The sequence below is a fragment of the Marmota flaviventris genome, chromosome 5 (assembly GCF_047511675.1).
Source record: "Marmota flaviventris isolate mMarFla1 chromosome 5, mMarFla1.hap1, whole genome shotgun sequence".
Taxonomy (NCBI): Eukaryota; Metazoa; Chordata; class Mammalia; order Rodentia; family Sciuridae; genus Marmota; species Marmota flaviventris.
The window spans coordinates 141,694,949-141,711,660 of NC_092502.1; the positions used below are offsets into that span (position 1 = coordinate 141,694,949).

At 32.8% G+C, this 16,712-nt stretch overlaps 1 pseudogene; it reads left to right on the forward strand.

The window, feature by feature from the left end:
* The first annotated feature begins 3,541 nt into the window (after positions 1-3,541).
* Positions 3,542-16,333, forward strand: LOC114093439 (large ribosomal subunit protein uL29 pseudogene; annotated as a pseudogene).
* The last annotated feature ends 379 nt before the right edge of the window (positions 16,334-16,712 follow it).

Sequence of the window (16,712 nt, forward strand, 5' to 3'; positions counted from 1 at the left end):
TTTAAATCTATAAGAACAATTTGCTTTTGATGGTAACTGGGAACATGTAAGACTTATTGAAGAAAAACCATTCAGATTGGGATAAATCAGTTTATGAAGGATTTATATTTCTGAAGATGTAAGAGGAGATGTAGATAATTAGAAATGAAAGTTTAGGGGTGTTTTATTTTTATTCATTACATATTCTTACATGTCAGACAATTTATTAAGTATTTCCTTTGAGTTACCTTGTATAGTTCTTGAATTAGAAACTACTATCTCCTCCATAAAGCTAGAAAATATATTTAGGTGGGAAAAATGAATTTATGGAAGGGTCTTTCTTGCCTTAAAACTCTTGACTTCACTGTTTATCCTGCAGATAATGAAACAAAGGACAACTTAAGGAGTATAAAAAATATGTGTCAATCATACTTTAATAAAGTGTATTTTTAAAAAAGTATACAGGAGAATGCTGTAGAATGGAGGAATCTGTTGTGCAATTTATAAGGGAAAAAAATTGAGATGAAATGTCAGATAGTGCTAAATACTTGCCAAGGTTTAAAGGACTTAACTCAAGGCTCTAGATCTGCTCAGGTCAAAATTCTGAAATGTTTATCCAGTGATCATCCTCATCAATCTTAATGGGTTGATTTGATTTTCCCCAATATACCCCTCCCCAGCTGTCTATGAATGAGGAATTTAACTTCAGGAAATTCAAAGATGGTAATGAATATGAGGAAGCATTGGGTTTCTCCTGTAGTGTGAACAACTTAAAAAGGCCAAAATTCTAAGAAGTCCTCATCATTGATAGAGAAAAGGAAGAGGAGCTTTGATCACAATCTCAGAACCAGTAGATTTTAATATTGGCTGGAGTCTCAACACTAAACATTGTTATCTGGACTTAAGTTTCAGGGATTCATATCTTGTATACAGTGGAATAAAAGCTCAGATTTTTGTTGTTTGTTGTTTAAATTCTATTCTTGATTAACATATGAAGCTAAGTTTTAGAAAACCGATAATCCTTACCTTTATTATGACTGGAGAAGATGAGTGTGTTAGACATTCCAAAGATTAAAAAAAAGAATAAAATCATTGATATTTAAAGAAATGAAACTTTTATAGTGTAAATAGACTCAGAACTACATTTAAAAACTAGAAGCTAAGCATGATGGTACACAACTATAATCCCAGTTACTTGGGAGGCTAAGGCAGGAGGATACCAAGTTTGAGGCTAACTTCAACCACTTAGCGAGGCCCTAAGTAACAGAGTGAGACCCTGTCTCAACCTAAAAATATTCTTAAAAATTGCGTTTTGAGGGATGGGGATGTAGCTCTGTGGTAAAAAGCTTCCCTGGGTTCAATCCACAACACCAAAACTAAACAAGCATACAAAAACTAGAAAAACATGACAGAGAATTTTACATCACAAACATTGCAAACCAAATAAGAAAAAGCTCACTGCTGGGTGCAGTGGCACATGCCTATAATCCCAAAGGTTTGGGAGGCTGAGACAAGAAGATCCTGAGTTCAAAGCCAGTCTCAGCAACAGCGAGGTGTGAAGCAACTCAGGGAGACCCTGTCTCTAAATAAAATACAAAACAGGGTTGGGGATGTGGCGCAGTGGTTGAGTGCCCCTGGGTTCAATTCCTGGTATCCAAAAGAAAAAGCATCACAATGTTTAAAAGAAAATGTATGCACTTTCCACTTTTGAAATGAACTGACTGATTTGGGTATCAGAGTTAAGCCAGGGTTTTAACCTGTAAAGTGTAGAAGAATTTGATATAAGTAAAATTGAAAGAATATAATCAAAAAAGAAAAAAGTTTTTTAAACTATTGATATTTTCCTTTGTCTCCTCATATTCTTTGATTAGGAAATGTTTAATCCTCTTCTTTGAGGAATATGTTAACAATAATTAAAAAATGTTAAGGGAATACTTAGCATTCAAAGCAGAACAGGACTTGGCAGCTGTTTTGATATAAGAAAATTCATTTTCAAAACATACATTTATCCATACTATATAGGAAACCATCCTAGAAACCTAAAATTCCTTATTACTACCAAGATGTCAATGGCACATTTTTGAAATTCCACCTCTAAAAATTTTCACAAGCCTTTTTTGAATTTCTGCGTTGCACAGCAGAAATAATTAGATTTAATAATCTACTGTGGTATCACAATTTACCTATTTGGTTTTCAGAGGCATGGTTTCAAAAAAAAAAATTACCAAACTGCAAAAAATTTGGAATCTGCAGTAACAAGTACTCACATTTGCAACTACATTAAATTCAGTATAGTGCTACAAATTAATATGCTTAACCTGATGAGAGAAACTCAATTGAAATGCTTGCAGACAATTGGCATTGTTCACTGTAAGAAGCTCTACTAACCAAGCATTTTCCTCCTTTATTAATTCTTCCTGACGGCTGGGTCTTCCTGAATGTTTATTTGTTTGTTACCACGAGCAGACTTCTTTATAAATTCTCCCAGTGCCACCATATGTTGCCGCCTACCATCAGTCAGGAGCAGACTGGAGCAGTCAGCACAGGAAAGTGAATCATGAAAAGTGAGGAAGAAGATAGCCATTTCTTTCTCACTGAAATACAATTTCTTTTCAGCTGGAGATTCAGCATTAGGGAGAAATGCATAACGAAATAATTGTTGTACCCATTCAAAAGAACTTTTGACTTTTTATAGAAGTGAAAGAATGAAATATCCCACAGCATAGGTGCTAAGTTTATGCTAATCATTTTGGATGAGTTTCTTTTATTTTAATACACAATTGTAAATGATCTGCACGGTTTGAAAATATTTCCTTTTGGGGAGTTTTTCAGAGTAAAATTTTAGATAGCTAGATTGTTATGTTGTTGCTAATTGTTTTAATAAACAAATTTAGAAAAATTAAAATTTATCGCTATGATCAAGAGAAAACTGAAAAAGTTTCAATAGCATTGATGATTATATATGGGATAGATTTTTACACACTAAAATTATGAAAATAAATAGGTTATAAGGTAGAACTAATTCAGAAAGTCTAAAAACAAACCCTTTATTTGCCTGAATGTATAACATATTTCTAGTGTGAAGATTTGTCCACTGTTTGAATTTGGTATTGCAGATAACTAGAGAAATTCCACTGTGGAAAAAGAGATTACATTTCAGTCCTTTATCCACCCCAAACATGGTATATTTTACTAACCTTTGCATAGGCCATCTACTTTGGCTTATTCCTTTAATTAGTTGATGGTTAATGGGTGCCTAACCAAGCCAGCAGAAAGAACAGCAGGTGCTATACTGAGGGGAAGGTATGTGTAGTAAGCATCAATGGCATAAGAGAATAGGGAAGAGCGAACAGAAAGAAGTGATGGGGAGAACAAGAGGTAGCAGGTGCATCAAACAGGGGTGAACAAGGAGGAGCACTGATGGGCTGGCATAATGAAAGGATGGACTCATGTTTAAGGTATATGTCTGGTTATAATACAGAAGTAGTGTCAAACAAAGGCTGAGGGAGAAAGTGATATGGAAACAAGTTAGACTCTACTTGAACTGAACAGCAGAAAGGTCATGGTGTCCTTCACAGGAGTAGAAGCAGGAACAGAAGGAAAGAGGGAAGATTTGGAGTTTACTGTAAGGGTACAGCCATCAGAATGCAGTAAGGGTTTGGGTTGTGAGGAAAAAAGGAATTAAGGATACTTCCCAGACCTTTGGTCCAGGGAGCTAAATGTGTTAAATTATCCTTTGTGAGATAATAAAGACAAGAGAAGGAGCAAAATCAAGACTTTATTTTTAAACATATTCATTATGTGATGTTTATTTTACATCCAAATGAATCTTTTGGGTAGACAAATTTATATAAGGCTGGAATTAAGAAAGCAGTCTGCATTTGAGTTATAAATTTGGGAGCCATCAGCATGTGCATGGAATTTACAACTATGAAATAAAATGATACAATTTAGAAAATGAGAGTAGAGAAGAAGTTCAAGAACTAAGCCGCAGAGCATTCATTCAGAGGATGACAAGTTCAGAAAAATAGGATAAACCAGCAAATGGGGTACTATTAGAAATTAAAGGAGAAGGCAGAGGCAGAGTATAGAATACTATTTGAGACCAAGTAATGAACATGCTGCCTTGATCAATTGTTCCAACTGTTACAATAGATGAATACCTGGTGGGCAAGGATTAGATTAGACTGGATTAGATCAGATGAGGCAATTCAGAAGGTATTCAGAGAAAGTTGCTGCCATGGAATCATAAACAAAAATGTGATTGAATTCACTCTAAAGGAAAATAAAATGAGAAGAAACAGAAAAGCAAAGTATAGACCATCCTTTGAGGATTCTATCTGCATAAAGGAACAGAAAATAGAAGCATTTAACAGAGGGGGTTGTTGGCTCATGAAAAGATGATTGGATTGCTTTTTTTTTTTTTTTTTACAGACCCAGTATAGCTACATGATAGGCGGGGGGGGGGGGGGGGGGACTGGTAGAGGGAGAACTGCTGAATTAAGAGAAAGTTTAAAAAAAAATTAATGCAGTGTCCTTGAGTGGGTGAGAGCAGATGTGTTCCAGTGCATATGTATGGGCATGAATCACTGTGACTATCACAGGTCATTTATCCAAAGAAACGGTGAACCTGCTCAGATGACTGGAGGTAGACAGATACGATGACAGATCTCACAAAAGTTTGCTTTCTCTTTTCAAAATGCTTTCATGATCTAGAAAACAAAAGCAATCAGCTAGTAATAAAGACACAATAATCAGAAGGAGGTACAAAGAAAAAATATAAAGTCGAACCAATCACCTAAGACCTTACAAGGGAAAGTGTTAAATTTGTAAGGCTATAGGTACTGGAAACAGAGAGATACTCTGTGAAAGTCCTTTGTACACATGCATAGGGACTACTTTGAATCTTTCACTTAAATTCTGTCTGTGCATGTGTAAAGTGAAACTCCTTAATGCTGAACAAAGAATGACTTTCATGACAAGAATAACTGTCGAGCAGCTGTAAGTTGAGTAAAGGACAGAAAATGCTAACGGCCAGTGAGTGTTAACTTCTCAGTAGCCAGAGTGGAGAAATCCTGTTATGAGCAGGAGGACTGCGGCTGAATTCACAAGAAAGCCATGCCTGAGTTGTGGGCAGAATTAATCCAATTGTATAGATTATGATCGAATACCTTCTAATATATTTTTTTAAATGTCGAAAGAGCCAGATGGTGGTAGTGTACAACTGTAATCCCAGCGACTTGGGAGTCTGTGGCAGGAGAATTACAAGTTCAAAGCCAGCCTCAGCAACTTAGTGAAACTGTAAGCAATTTAGGAAGACCATGTTTCAAAATGGGATAGGTATGTGGCTCAGTGGTTAAATGGCTCTGGGTTCAATCCCTACACCCCCCCCCCCAAAAAAAAAAAAAAAAAAAAAAACAATTGTTAAAAGGATCAAACTTGCAAACTTTTCTACCCAAAACTTAATTGACTATAGGAAGAAAATAGTTTTTAAAGAAAAACAACAAAATTTAAAATTTAAAGATATAAAATAAACTATTATCTTAAAGCAATAAAAATACTAGATATGTAGAAAAACATGGACTTTATTCCTCAAAGGGAAAAAGAGAAAAACCCAGCAGTGACAAAGGTGATGGTTAACTGACAAGAGTATTAAGATAGCAATTATAAGCTTTTATAACTATAAGCAATTATAATTGATTATGCTCAATGTGCTCAAAGCTTTTTTTCTTCATTACCATGATGAGGACAGAAGTAGAAAATAAGAAAAGGAAACAAAAAGAATTATTACCTGAGATAAAAAATTTATTGTATGTGATTAAATGCAGATTAGATATTACAGAAGAAAATAATATAAAAGCATAGCATTAGAATATGTCCAAAATTGAGCACAGAGAAGAAAGGCTGATTTTTTTTTTTTTTTAAAGAACAGAGATTTAGCAATCTGGGGGGGAAAGTTGTACATTCTACACATTGTAACTTGAATCCCAGCTTAGGAAGGATGGGTCTGAAAAAATGTTCAAAGAAATAATCACCAACTTCCAAATATAAGAATCTCAATGAACCTTAAGTAATAGATGCACAAAGAATGCATAGTGTAATCAACTTTCTGCTTATCATCAATAAAAGAAAAATCTTTAAAGCAGGTAGGGACAGAGACATATTGCACACTAAAATAGTAAAAAGTATGTTCTTTTCAGAAACCATGCAGGTAAAAAAGATAGGGGAATAATCTCTTTAAAGTGATCAAAGAAAAAATGTCCTATAAACCTAGAATTCTATATCCAGTAAAAATATTTTTTAAATAAAAGCAATATAAGATTTTTTTTTCAGAAAGATAAAAGCCAAGAGAATTCACCTCCAGCAGGACTGTATTTTCAGAAATATCAAAAAGTTCTCCAAGTAACAGAAAAATGATACCAGCTCAAAATTTGGATATACAAGGGAACACAGAGTACTAGAGATGGTAAATATGTGGAAAGACATTTTTCTTAGAGTCTCTTTAAAAAGCAATTGAGTATTTAAAATATAACAAAAGTAATATATTTAGGATTTTAAATATATATAAAAGTATGATAACTAAAAAATGAAATTAAACTTCTCTAAGTTTCTTATGTTATTGCTAAATTTAGATATGGTTTATCCACAAAGAGTTCATGTGTTAGAAGCTTGATTCCTAGTGTCACAGTGCTGAGAAATGGTAAGACTTCTTAAGAGGTAGGGCCTAGTAGGAAGCTCTTAAGTCTCTGGGGAGGCTGCCTTGAAATGGAATTAAAGCAGTTCTGTTGGGACCCCTGATTTCTCACGAGAGTGAGTTATAAGAGAGAACACATTCTGTGAATTACTACTTGGCTACCTGTTTGATGAAGCGGTATCTCCTTCATACAGGCAATCCTGCCATGATGCCAACATAGCCGCTCACCAAAAGCCAAAACAATGGGGCTGCCCAATCTTGGGTGTTCAGTTTCCAAACTGTATCTAAATTAACATATTTTCTTTATAAAATTATTCTACCTCTGGTATTTCTTTACAGTGATGCAAAATGGACTAATACATTTATACTTAAAATGGTATAATATTAATGAAGATAGGCTGAACCAGGCTGAACCTGGAAAAAAAATAATAATGGTGATAAGACCAAAGTTTAAAAAAAAATATTTTAAAAGTGAAGGAAAATTAGAAACAAGAAGTGAACAATAGATGAGACACATAGAAAACAAAGGCCAAGATGGTTGATATAAAACCTAAATACCAATAACTATATTACATGTAAATAATTTAGATACATAGATTAAAATTTAGATCTTATCATATTGGATAAAAACAAGGCAGAACTATTTACTATTGAAAAGACACACACTCTTTCTCAGATGAATTTTTCTTGATTGGGCAAAGGGGCGGGTGAGAAGGGGCAGGGACATGGAAGCAGAGAAGACTGTGGAATGAGATAGATATCATTACCCTAGGTACATGTGTGACTGCACATATGATGTAATGCTATGTCATGTACAACCGGAGAAATGAAAGGCTGTGCTTCAGTTGTGTACAATCAATCAAAATGCATTCTGCTGTCACATATTCTTACATTAAATAAATAAATAAATGAAATTTTTAAGAGGAAAAAAATGCCTCTGGGATTTTGAGAGGAAATGTATCGAACCTAAACATCACTTTGAATTGTAGAAATGATAGTATTAAGTCTTTCAGTCCATGAATATCTGATAGTTTGTGCTTCATTCAGTTAATGTGGTTCATTATTACATCTGGGTCATTTCTTATGTTGAACCATCCTTTCATTCCAGGAATGCACCATCTTGGTTATAGGATACAGGGCTTTGTATATCCTGTTGAATTCAATTTTTGCTAATATTTGTGTGAGTATATGTGTACTGATATTCATCAGGCATACTAGTCTGCAATTTTGTCTGGATTTCATATCAGCATACAGCTGTCCTACTTGCATGATCATGTCAATGTTCCCTTGTTTTTCATTTTTGGAAGAGTTTCGGTATGACTATTCTTTAGTCTTCTCTAAATATTTGTCAGAATTCTCCAGTGAAGGGGCCAAGGTTATGGTTCAGCAGTAGAGCACTTTCCCGGCATGTGTGAGGCACTGGGTTTGATTCTCAGCACTGCATATATAAATAAATAAAATAATAATCTATCAACGACTAAAAAAAAATTAAAAAAAAAAAGAATTCTCCAGTTCTCCAGGGAAGTGATCTGATCTTGGACTTGTGTGGCAGGGAGAGAATTTTGATTACTTATTCAATCTACTTTCTTGTTATTGTTTTATTTTGGATTTTTATTCCTTTATGATTCATTCTTATCATATTGTATGTTTATAGGAATTATTCATTTCCTCTAGGTTATCCAATTTGTCATCATACAATTTCTTTTTTTTTAATTTGTTTTAATTAGTTACACATGACAGTACAATGATCTTGACATATCAAACATTTGAATCAAATGGGGTATAATTTCTCATTATTCTGAGTGTACAGATTGCAGAATCACATTGATCATATAGTCACGTATATACATACAGCAATTCTAGTGTCTATTTTATTCTGCTGCCATTCCTATCCCCCCATTCCCCTCCCTCTCCTCCCCTCACATCACTTCTCTCATAAAATTTCTTATAGTAGTCTCTTATAATCCTTTTCTATTTTTGTGACAAGAACTATTAACTCCCTCTTTTACCATTCTTGTTTTAGTGATTTGACTCTTCCCTCTTTTTATCTTATTTAACCTAGCTAAGAGTTTGTTGATTTTATTTTTTCAAAACCAGAAACTGTTAGTTTTATTATTTTTTTATGTGTAGGTCTCTACTATTCAATTAATTTTTATCTGATCTGACCTTTATTTCCTTCCTTCTTCTAACTTTTAGTGGGCTTTGCTGTTTTGTTTTGTTAAATAAGGTATAAAGTTGCATTTGCATTGTGTGAGATATTTCTTTTTAATGTAGGTGTTCAATGCTATAAAGTTGCCTCTTAATTTTGATTTTGCTTCATCTCATAAGTTTTGGTGAACTGTATTTTCATTAATATTTTTCTCAAGGCATTTTCTGGTTTCCCTTGTGCTTGTGACTTTATTTTGGTTTTTGTTTTGTTTTGTTTTGTTTTGTTTTGGCCCATTAGTTGAGCACATTGTTTAATTTCCACATATTCGTGGGTTGTCTAGTTTTCTTTGTGCTATTTATCTCTAGTTTCATCCCATACTTATTGGAAAAGATATGGTTGATGATTTCCATCTTCTGGAATTCGTTAGGAATCGTTTTTGTAACTAATATGTGATCTGTCTAGAAGAGTGTTCCATGTGCACAGGAATAGAATGTACATTTCCTGTTGCTGGGTCGAGTGTTCTGAGTGTGTCTGTTAGTTCCAATTATTCTGTTTGCTTATGCTCCTCTACTTCCTTATTGATCTGCTGACTGGTTGTTGTAGCCATTATTGAAGGAGGACTATTGAGGTCTAAAACTGTGGTGATGCTAGTTTTCCCTCCTATTATGTCAAAATTAACTTCATATGCTTATTAGCTCTGAAGTTTGGTACACAAATATTAATGATTCTTGTATTTTCTTGTTGAACTGACCCTTGTATATAATCTTGTATCTTTTAACATTGTTTGATTTAAAGTATTTTTAAAATGTAATTTAAGCAATCTCTGCAATCTTTTGATTATCATGTGTTAAATATCATATTTTATCCTTTCATTTTTCAGCCTATGTGTATCCCTAGATTCTAGAGCCAGAATATTGTTGGATTCAGTGGTTTTGAAAATCCAATCAACCACTCTATATTTTTTGATTGTGGAATTTAGACTATTTACATTTAAAGACATTACTATTAGAGAAGAATTTACATTTGCCATTTTTTAATTGTTTTGCTGTCTCTTGTAATTTGTTATTCTTTCCTGTCTCACTTTTTTTCTTTGTGCAACATGAGTTTCTGTTTTGGGCTTTGTTTGTTTTTTAGCATTTTGTTTTCATAGTGATACCCACTCATTTACATTTGTTCATGTTCTACATGTATTTTGTTTGGAGTTACCACTACATTATATAGCATATTTTAAGTTGTAGCATTCTATAAAAAACTTAACTTCAATTGAATAGAAAATTCTCCTTCTTATGCACATGTTACGTTGTTTCCCCAACTGAATACTTACATATAATATACCCATAAACATATTTTAGTGTATTTTAAAATTTTCATCGTTTAAATTTTATTCATCAAAATTACAAGGGTATAGGCTAGTATGTTTATCCTTATGTTTACTTTTACTGAAGAAACTTAAAGAGTTGGCTCTCAGTATCTGAGCATTCCTTATCCAAGAGTTTAATGAACCATGGATCAAAAATATCCACAATAAATTGAGTGTACTAAACATGCAATATTTTTACTGTCATTATTCTTTAAACAATACAGTGTAACATTATTTTCATAGCATTTACATTGTACTAAATATCAAAAGTCATCTAGAGATAAAGGACATGTCCTGTTTCCATTTAAAGGACTTTCTTTAGCATTTTATTTATAATGAGCCTTATAAATTTCCTCAGTTTATGATTATCTGGGAATATACAAGCTCCTCCTTTATTTTGGAAGCAGTTTTTTTTTTTTTTTCTGAATACAGTATTATTGGTTTAGGATTGTTTCTTCTATAATTTGATAATATACCACTCCCTTCTGATCTGCAATTTTTCTTCTAAAATAGCTATTAATAACTTTTATCACACACCTTGTATGTGATGAAGCTATTGTAAAATTCAAGATTTTCTCTTTGTCTTCAATTTTAGATGGTTTGATTGTGATGTATTTTGGGATATTTCTCTTTGTATTTCTTATAATTGGTCTTTTTGTGATTCTTAAATCCATATGTCCTTTTACTTACTCCTGTTTGTAAGGTTTTGTCATTATTTCTTCAAATCAACTCCCTTTTACTTTCTCTTCCCTTTTCCCTCTGTGAGTTTAATAATATACATATTGTTCAACCTGACAGAGTCCCATAAAATTCTTAAGATGTTTTCTGTTTCCTTCATTTATTTTTCTTTTCTCTTTGACTCAATTTTATTATTTATTTTTGTGGTACTGGGCATTTAACTCAGGGATGCTACACCATTGAGCTCCATCCCATGTCCTTATTGTTTATTTTGAGACAGTGCCTCACTAAGTTTTTGCAATCAAATGTGCAATCCTTCAGCCTCAGCTTCATGAGTAACTAAGATTACAGACATGTGCCACCATAACCCAGCTTCCCCTCTGACTCATTTTTAGATATCTCTCTTCGAGTTTACTGACTTAGATGTTTTTCATCTGCTTGATCAAATCTACTATTGAACCTCTGTAATGAATTTATCAATTCAGCAATTACATTCTTCAACTCCATAATTTCTACATGTATGTCTTTTTATTTATTTATTTTAGTGGTTTACAACTCTTTGTTGATATTCTAATTTTATTCATGGATTGGTTTCTGTCTTTGTTTAGTTGTTTATGCGTGTGCTATTTTAACTCATTGGGCAGTTATTTTATTGGAAGTTATGGAAGTTGCTTTAAATTCTTTGTAAAGCAGCCCATAAATCTGCATTTTTGTAGAGTCAGTTTCTGGAGTTTAGTTTTATTCCTTCTATTGGGTCTTATATCCCATTTGGTTTTTGTCTGCCTTGTAATATTTTGCTGGGATTGGGGCAAAGACAGCCATCTGTCTTGATCTTGCTTACTATCTTCTTGTAGGGGAAGACTTCACTGATCAGCCCTACTGGAGGTTCTAGGCCCTCATTCGTTTTCTGATCTATTGCTCATCTTTATTACTGTAGATATAACTGTAATTCTGCCACTCTCCTGTTGCCAACAAGTTCCCAACTCTGGCACAGATGAAATATGCATTCAGAATCAGACAAATAGAATTTAGTTCTTCTAGAAGACCCTAGACAATCTAGAATGTTTAGATGCATGTTCACCTTTTTATTTTTGATCTCAAGGGAGAAATCATAGGGAATGTTGGGGATGTTTCATTCCCATTTATTCATGTTATGCCATATATATGGAGGGGCACTAAATACTGGAGATTTTCTATACCTTTTGCTGGAATCCCTTCTTGGTTTTACCCTAGCCTGGGTGCTACAGATTAACTACTGATCTCTTGTGTTCTTTCCGAGGTGTTCTGATTCATACATTGTTGTTTACTCAAAGTCTTCAAAGGAGAAGGGAGGGTCTGTAGCATCCCAGTCTTCCATCTTATCTTATAAAGGTATTTCTTAAATAAGATACTAAAGCATTATCTATCCTTTACAAGACAAAAATCCTGATTCAAAAGGGATAAAGGATTTGAATGGGTTATTTTCAAGACAAAATATAGAAATGAGCAATAAATAAAATCATATGTTTATCACTACTAATTAAATAAATAGAAAGTAAAACCAAAATATGTACCATTATCTTCACACTTGCATGAGTATTCAAAAGATGGGTAAGTCCAACGATTACCAAGGTTATGGAGAAAGTAGAAATTTTATACATTTTGGGTAGAAATGTTAAATGACAAAACCACTTTGGATAACAGTTTAACAGTTTCTTAAAAAGTTAAATGTATATTTAACATAAAGTTCTGCTATTTAACTTTTATGTATTTACTGAAGTGAAGTGAAAATACACAACACAGAAACACATAAATTCTAACACTCAATGCAGTTTTATTAGTAGTCAAATACCAGAAAAATGAAAATGCTCAATAAGTAAATGGATAAATACAGCATACCAAAGAGACTGAGAATATAACTCAGTGGTGAGCACTTGCCTAGCAGAAGCAAAGTCCTGGGTTCAATGTCCAATACTGCAGAAGAATTTTTAAAAACAATATAAAATGATATGAACAAACTGCTAATGCATGGAAAGAGATGAATTCATCTTAAAGTAATGTGCTGAATGGAAGACGCCAGACCCAAAGCAAATTACTATCTGATTTTATATATGAAACTCTAGAAAAAAGGCAATAAAAGAAAATAAAACCAGATATGGGTAATTCATCTTAATAATACTTGCATGGGATATATTCATTCTCTATCTATTCACATCTTTAAAATTTTTTATTTGGCACTATTTCTTAACATTAAATTATTCCCAATATTATTATTATTCCAATTAGTGTCCTATGCACTTTCAGGTTCCACACCTATAGAGTCAATAATCTGAGGATCAAAAACATTCAGAAAAAAATAATTGTGTCTGCAATGAACATTTACAGAGGTTTTTTCTTGTCAATATTTCATAAACACTACAGTGTTACAACTTATGTAGTATTTAAATTGCATTAGGCATATAAGCAATCTAGGAATGGCTTCAGTATACAGGATGATGTGCATAGGTGACATGTAAATTCAAAACCATGTTATATAAGGGAATTGAACATTCGTGGATTTTTGGTATTCACAAGAGGTCTCAAGGGAGATTAGTGAAGTCTTTCCCTACAAGAAGGTAATAAGCAAGATCAAGAAAAATGGCTGTGTTTTTAAATGCCCCAATCCCAGCAAATTATTTCAAGGCAGACAAAAACCAAATGGGATATAAAACCCAATAGAAGGAATAAAATTACACTCCAGAAACTGACTCTACAGAAATGAATACTAAGGATTAATGTGTATATTTTGCCCCCTCTGTCTACACAAAATTCGAACTACAGAAGCTGACCCATTTTTTCATAAATTAAATTATTGTCATTTCTCCAGATAAAATTACATAAAATGATGAGAAATTTTTAATTCAAGAAATAAATTGTTTAGTTACCTTAATTAAAAATTAACCTAGATTTTAATCCAATATGTGTTTACACTACTTATATATGTATGTATTTATATGCTGGAGATGTAAGGGCATTATTCTTAAAGATATGAGTTAAGATATTTTTAATTACTCATGTATCATGTTTGCTGACCTGATACCCACATTTAAGAAAATTACATATTTTTTCTATATTACAATTAAAAAATTATTTGAACTTTTCTTAATAAGAGCTTTTCACTAAATAATGTAGATTATTTCCTAACTAAGAATAGATTTGGCTATCTGGATTCTATACAATTTCATTGACTGAACTGAAATTGAAAAATGTGTAACCATTTTTTTACATCTCTCCTACAGTCTAGGGGTTGAATGGAAAAGTCTGCATTATGTTCTGAGCTACTTTAGTTCTCTTATTAAACACAGAGGAAAGCAGAAGAATCTTATTTAATCTAAACATGAGTTCAGACACTGTTCACATATTCTTTCCTACTCATAGACTGAATTTTTTTTTTTCCAGAACCAGGTTTTCTACTCATTTTTCACATTGATTGTCTTCAGACCCAGACAGGATTAAAAATTATAAAGTTTCACCTGTGCTCCTACTTTTAAACAACGTATCAAAGTTTTGCTGAGCCTTAGAAAGTATGCTGAAGGTTTATTGTATGTTTAGGGCAAAGGTTGACTTCTTTTCTTATTACAAATTATTTTCCTACCTCAATCTTCCTGTGAAACAAGAGGCAGAAATTCCCTTCGGAAAGGCATACCCTTGTAGTGATAGAGAATTGCAAGTCAAACAACCAGGGCTCAGGAAAAATAAAAGTCAATAGCATGTGACCTTATTTGCATGTGCATCCCATCAAACAATACTATCTAAGTTTAATGGCTTAGTGAGAAAATATTTTTTTCCATTTAATCTTCACAGCATGTTCTAGCTTCTATTTTTTTTCCTAATCTCAACAAGGTTAAAATTTTTCCCTGAAATAGGATCCGAACAAAAATAATGTTTGTATTAAAAGACAGGATATGTGAGATTCATCTTATATATGCAAATCTGCTTAACCTGTTAATAAAGAATGGCTTACAACTTGACAAAATTCTGGCTTTTAATATTAGACAACATTAAGATAACAATTCAGGCAATCTATGATCATTAATTTTCAGCATCCAAAAATAAGTAAGTGAATTATCAACATTATTTGAGAACAATGCAACCATCCCCCCCAAAAAATATAGAACAAAATCAAAGAAGTAACTATATATTTGTGCTTACTTAGGTATAACAAAATATTAGCATGCATAATTAAGCTTGCAAAAATAAAATAACCACAGTTTCTGTGAGAAGTCAGGTCATATTGGTATCATTACTGATACATTCATCTATCTATCAAGATCAAGGTTAATAATTAATTTATGTAAATTACAGACAAAATATTTAGTGTACACAAATGAAAGCTTATAAATTTTCAAATGTTTTTATATAAACTTAATTGCCTCCTTTAGAAGAGTTTTTAAAAAATAGATCAATGACTAAATCTTTATAAATAGAACATTAACATGAGATTAATATCTGTATCCAAATCTAAAATGTTTTGAAGTTTGAACAAATGTGAATTGAGTGTATGTTTGTAATAAAAGAACTTCACATGGAAAACAATTGTAAATTTTAGCAGTGTGGTTGGTTTTATTTGATTACTAACTCAGGTAAAGAATTATTTTAAGGGAACATTAGTGTTGTTTCAGTTGACCGTGTCTTCTGGTGTATTACCAGCCTTTGACTCCATGCTCTGTGCATGATTACTCTATGTAGTACAACCACATGAGGATACACTCCATGGAAAGTACTTGCCTGAAACTGGAGACCCAAAGATAACTTAAGAACATACTTACTTTCGTAACTCTTAGTATAATGAGCCTTATAAATTTGAAATACTAGAAAGCGAGGGCTGAAAATTTTCAATCTCTAAAACAAAAAAATCTTAAGGCTTCTTATATTTATTTCCAGAGTCTTTTGAGAAATGATCCATATTTTAATCTTTTGGCTAGATGTTATTTTTAGTTTGACTTATTCTTATTAAAGTAATACATGTACATAATTTAAAATCTTATGAGCTTGAAATAAAAGTCAATCGTTTCCTCCTCTACTGCTCACTCTCTGTTACTCCTACTGGAGGACCCACTATTGCTTATTTATGCATTTTCATTTTAATAAAGGCTATTTTCAAATAGCCCAGTATTCTTGTGCAATCATTAAACACTTTAAAATAAAAATACACTAGCTCTTTCCCTCAGCTTAGGCTTTGGTGGATCCTGCAGCTCTGGCCAAGATTAAGGCTCAGGACTTAGTGGCAAAGAGGAGGAGCTCCCGAAAAAGATGGATGACCTGATAGTGGAACTGTTCCAGGTGAGTATCACCAAAGTGACAGGCATCGCGGTGTCTAAGCCCTTAGACCTGTGGCCCAAGAAGACACGGTATGCGCCACAGGCTCAGAAAGTAAGAGGAGAACCTGAAGACCTAGAAGCAGCAGTAGATAGAGAGGCTGCACCCTCAGCACAAGTTTGTGGTCAAAGCCTGAGTTTCATGGTGCAATAAAACAATAAATAAATGAATAAATATACTAGCTAATATATACTTTTTGTCACCATTTTATAACATTAAGGATAAAATTTATGTTCTGCTGCATAATTATAATTAGACTGCTCTTTGTCCACTAGTTGGTTTTAAATTTTGAAAACTTAAATCTGACTATGAATTATTCGTAATTTAATAATATGGATCAATGTGGTGTCATGTAGTATGCTCTCATTACCCTTTGTTTCTTGAACAATTATGTACTCTGTATTTCTATTCGCATTCTTAAGTGAGTTAAAAAGCTAGGTTATAATACATTTTGTATGGATTATTTTTCATATTTTCTTTTCTCCAAAAACAGCATCTTATAATTTATTGCATTC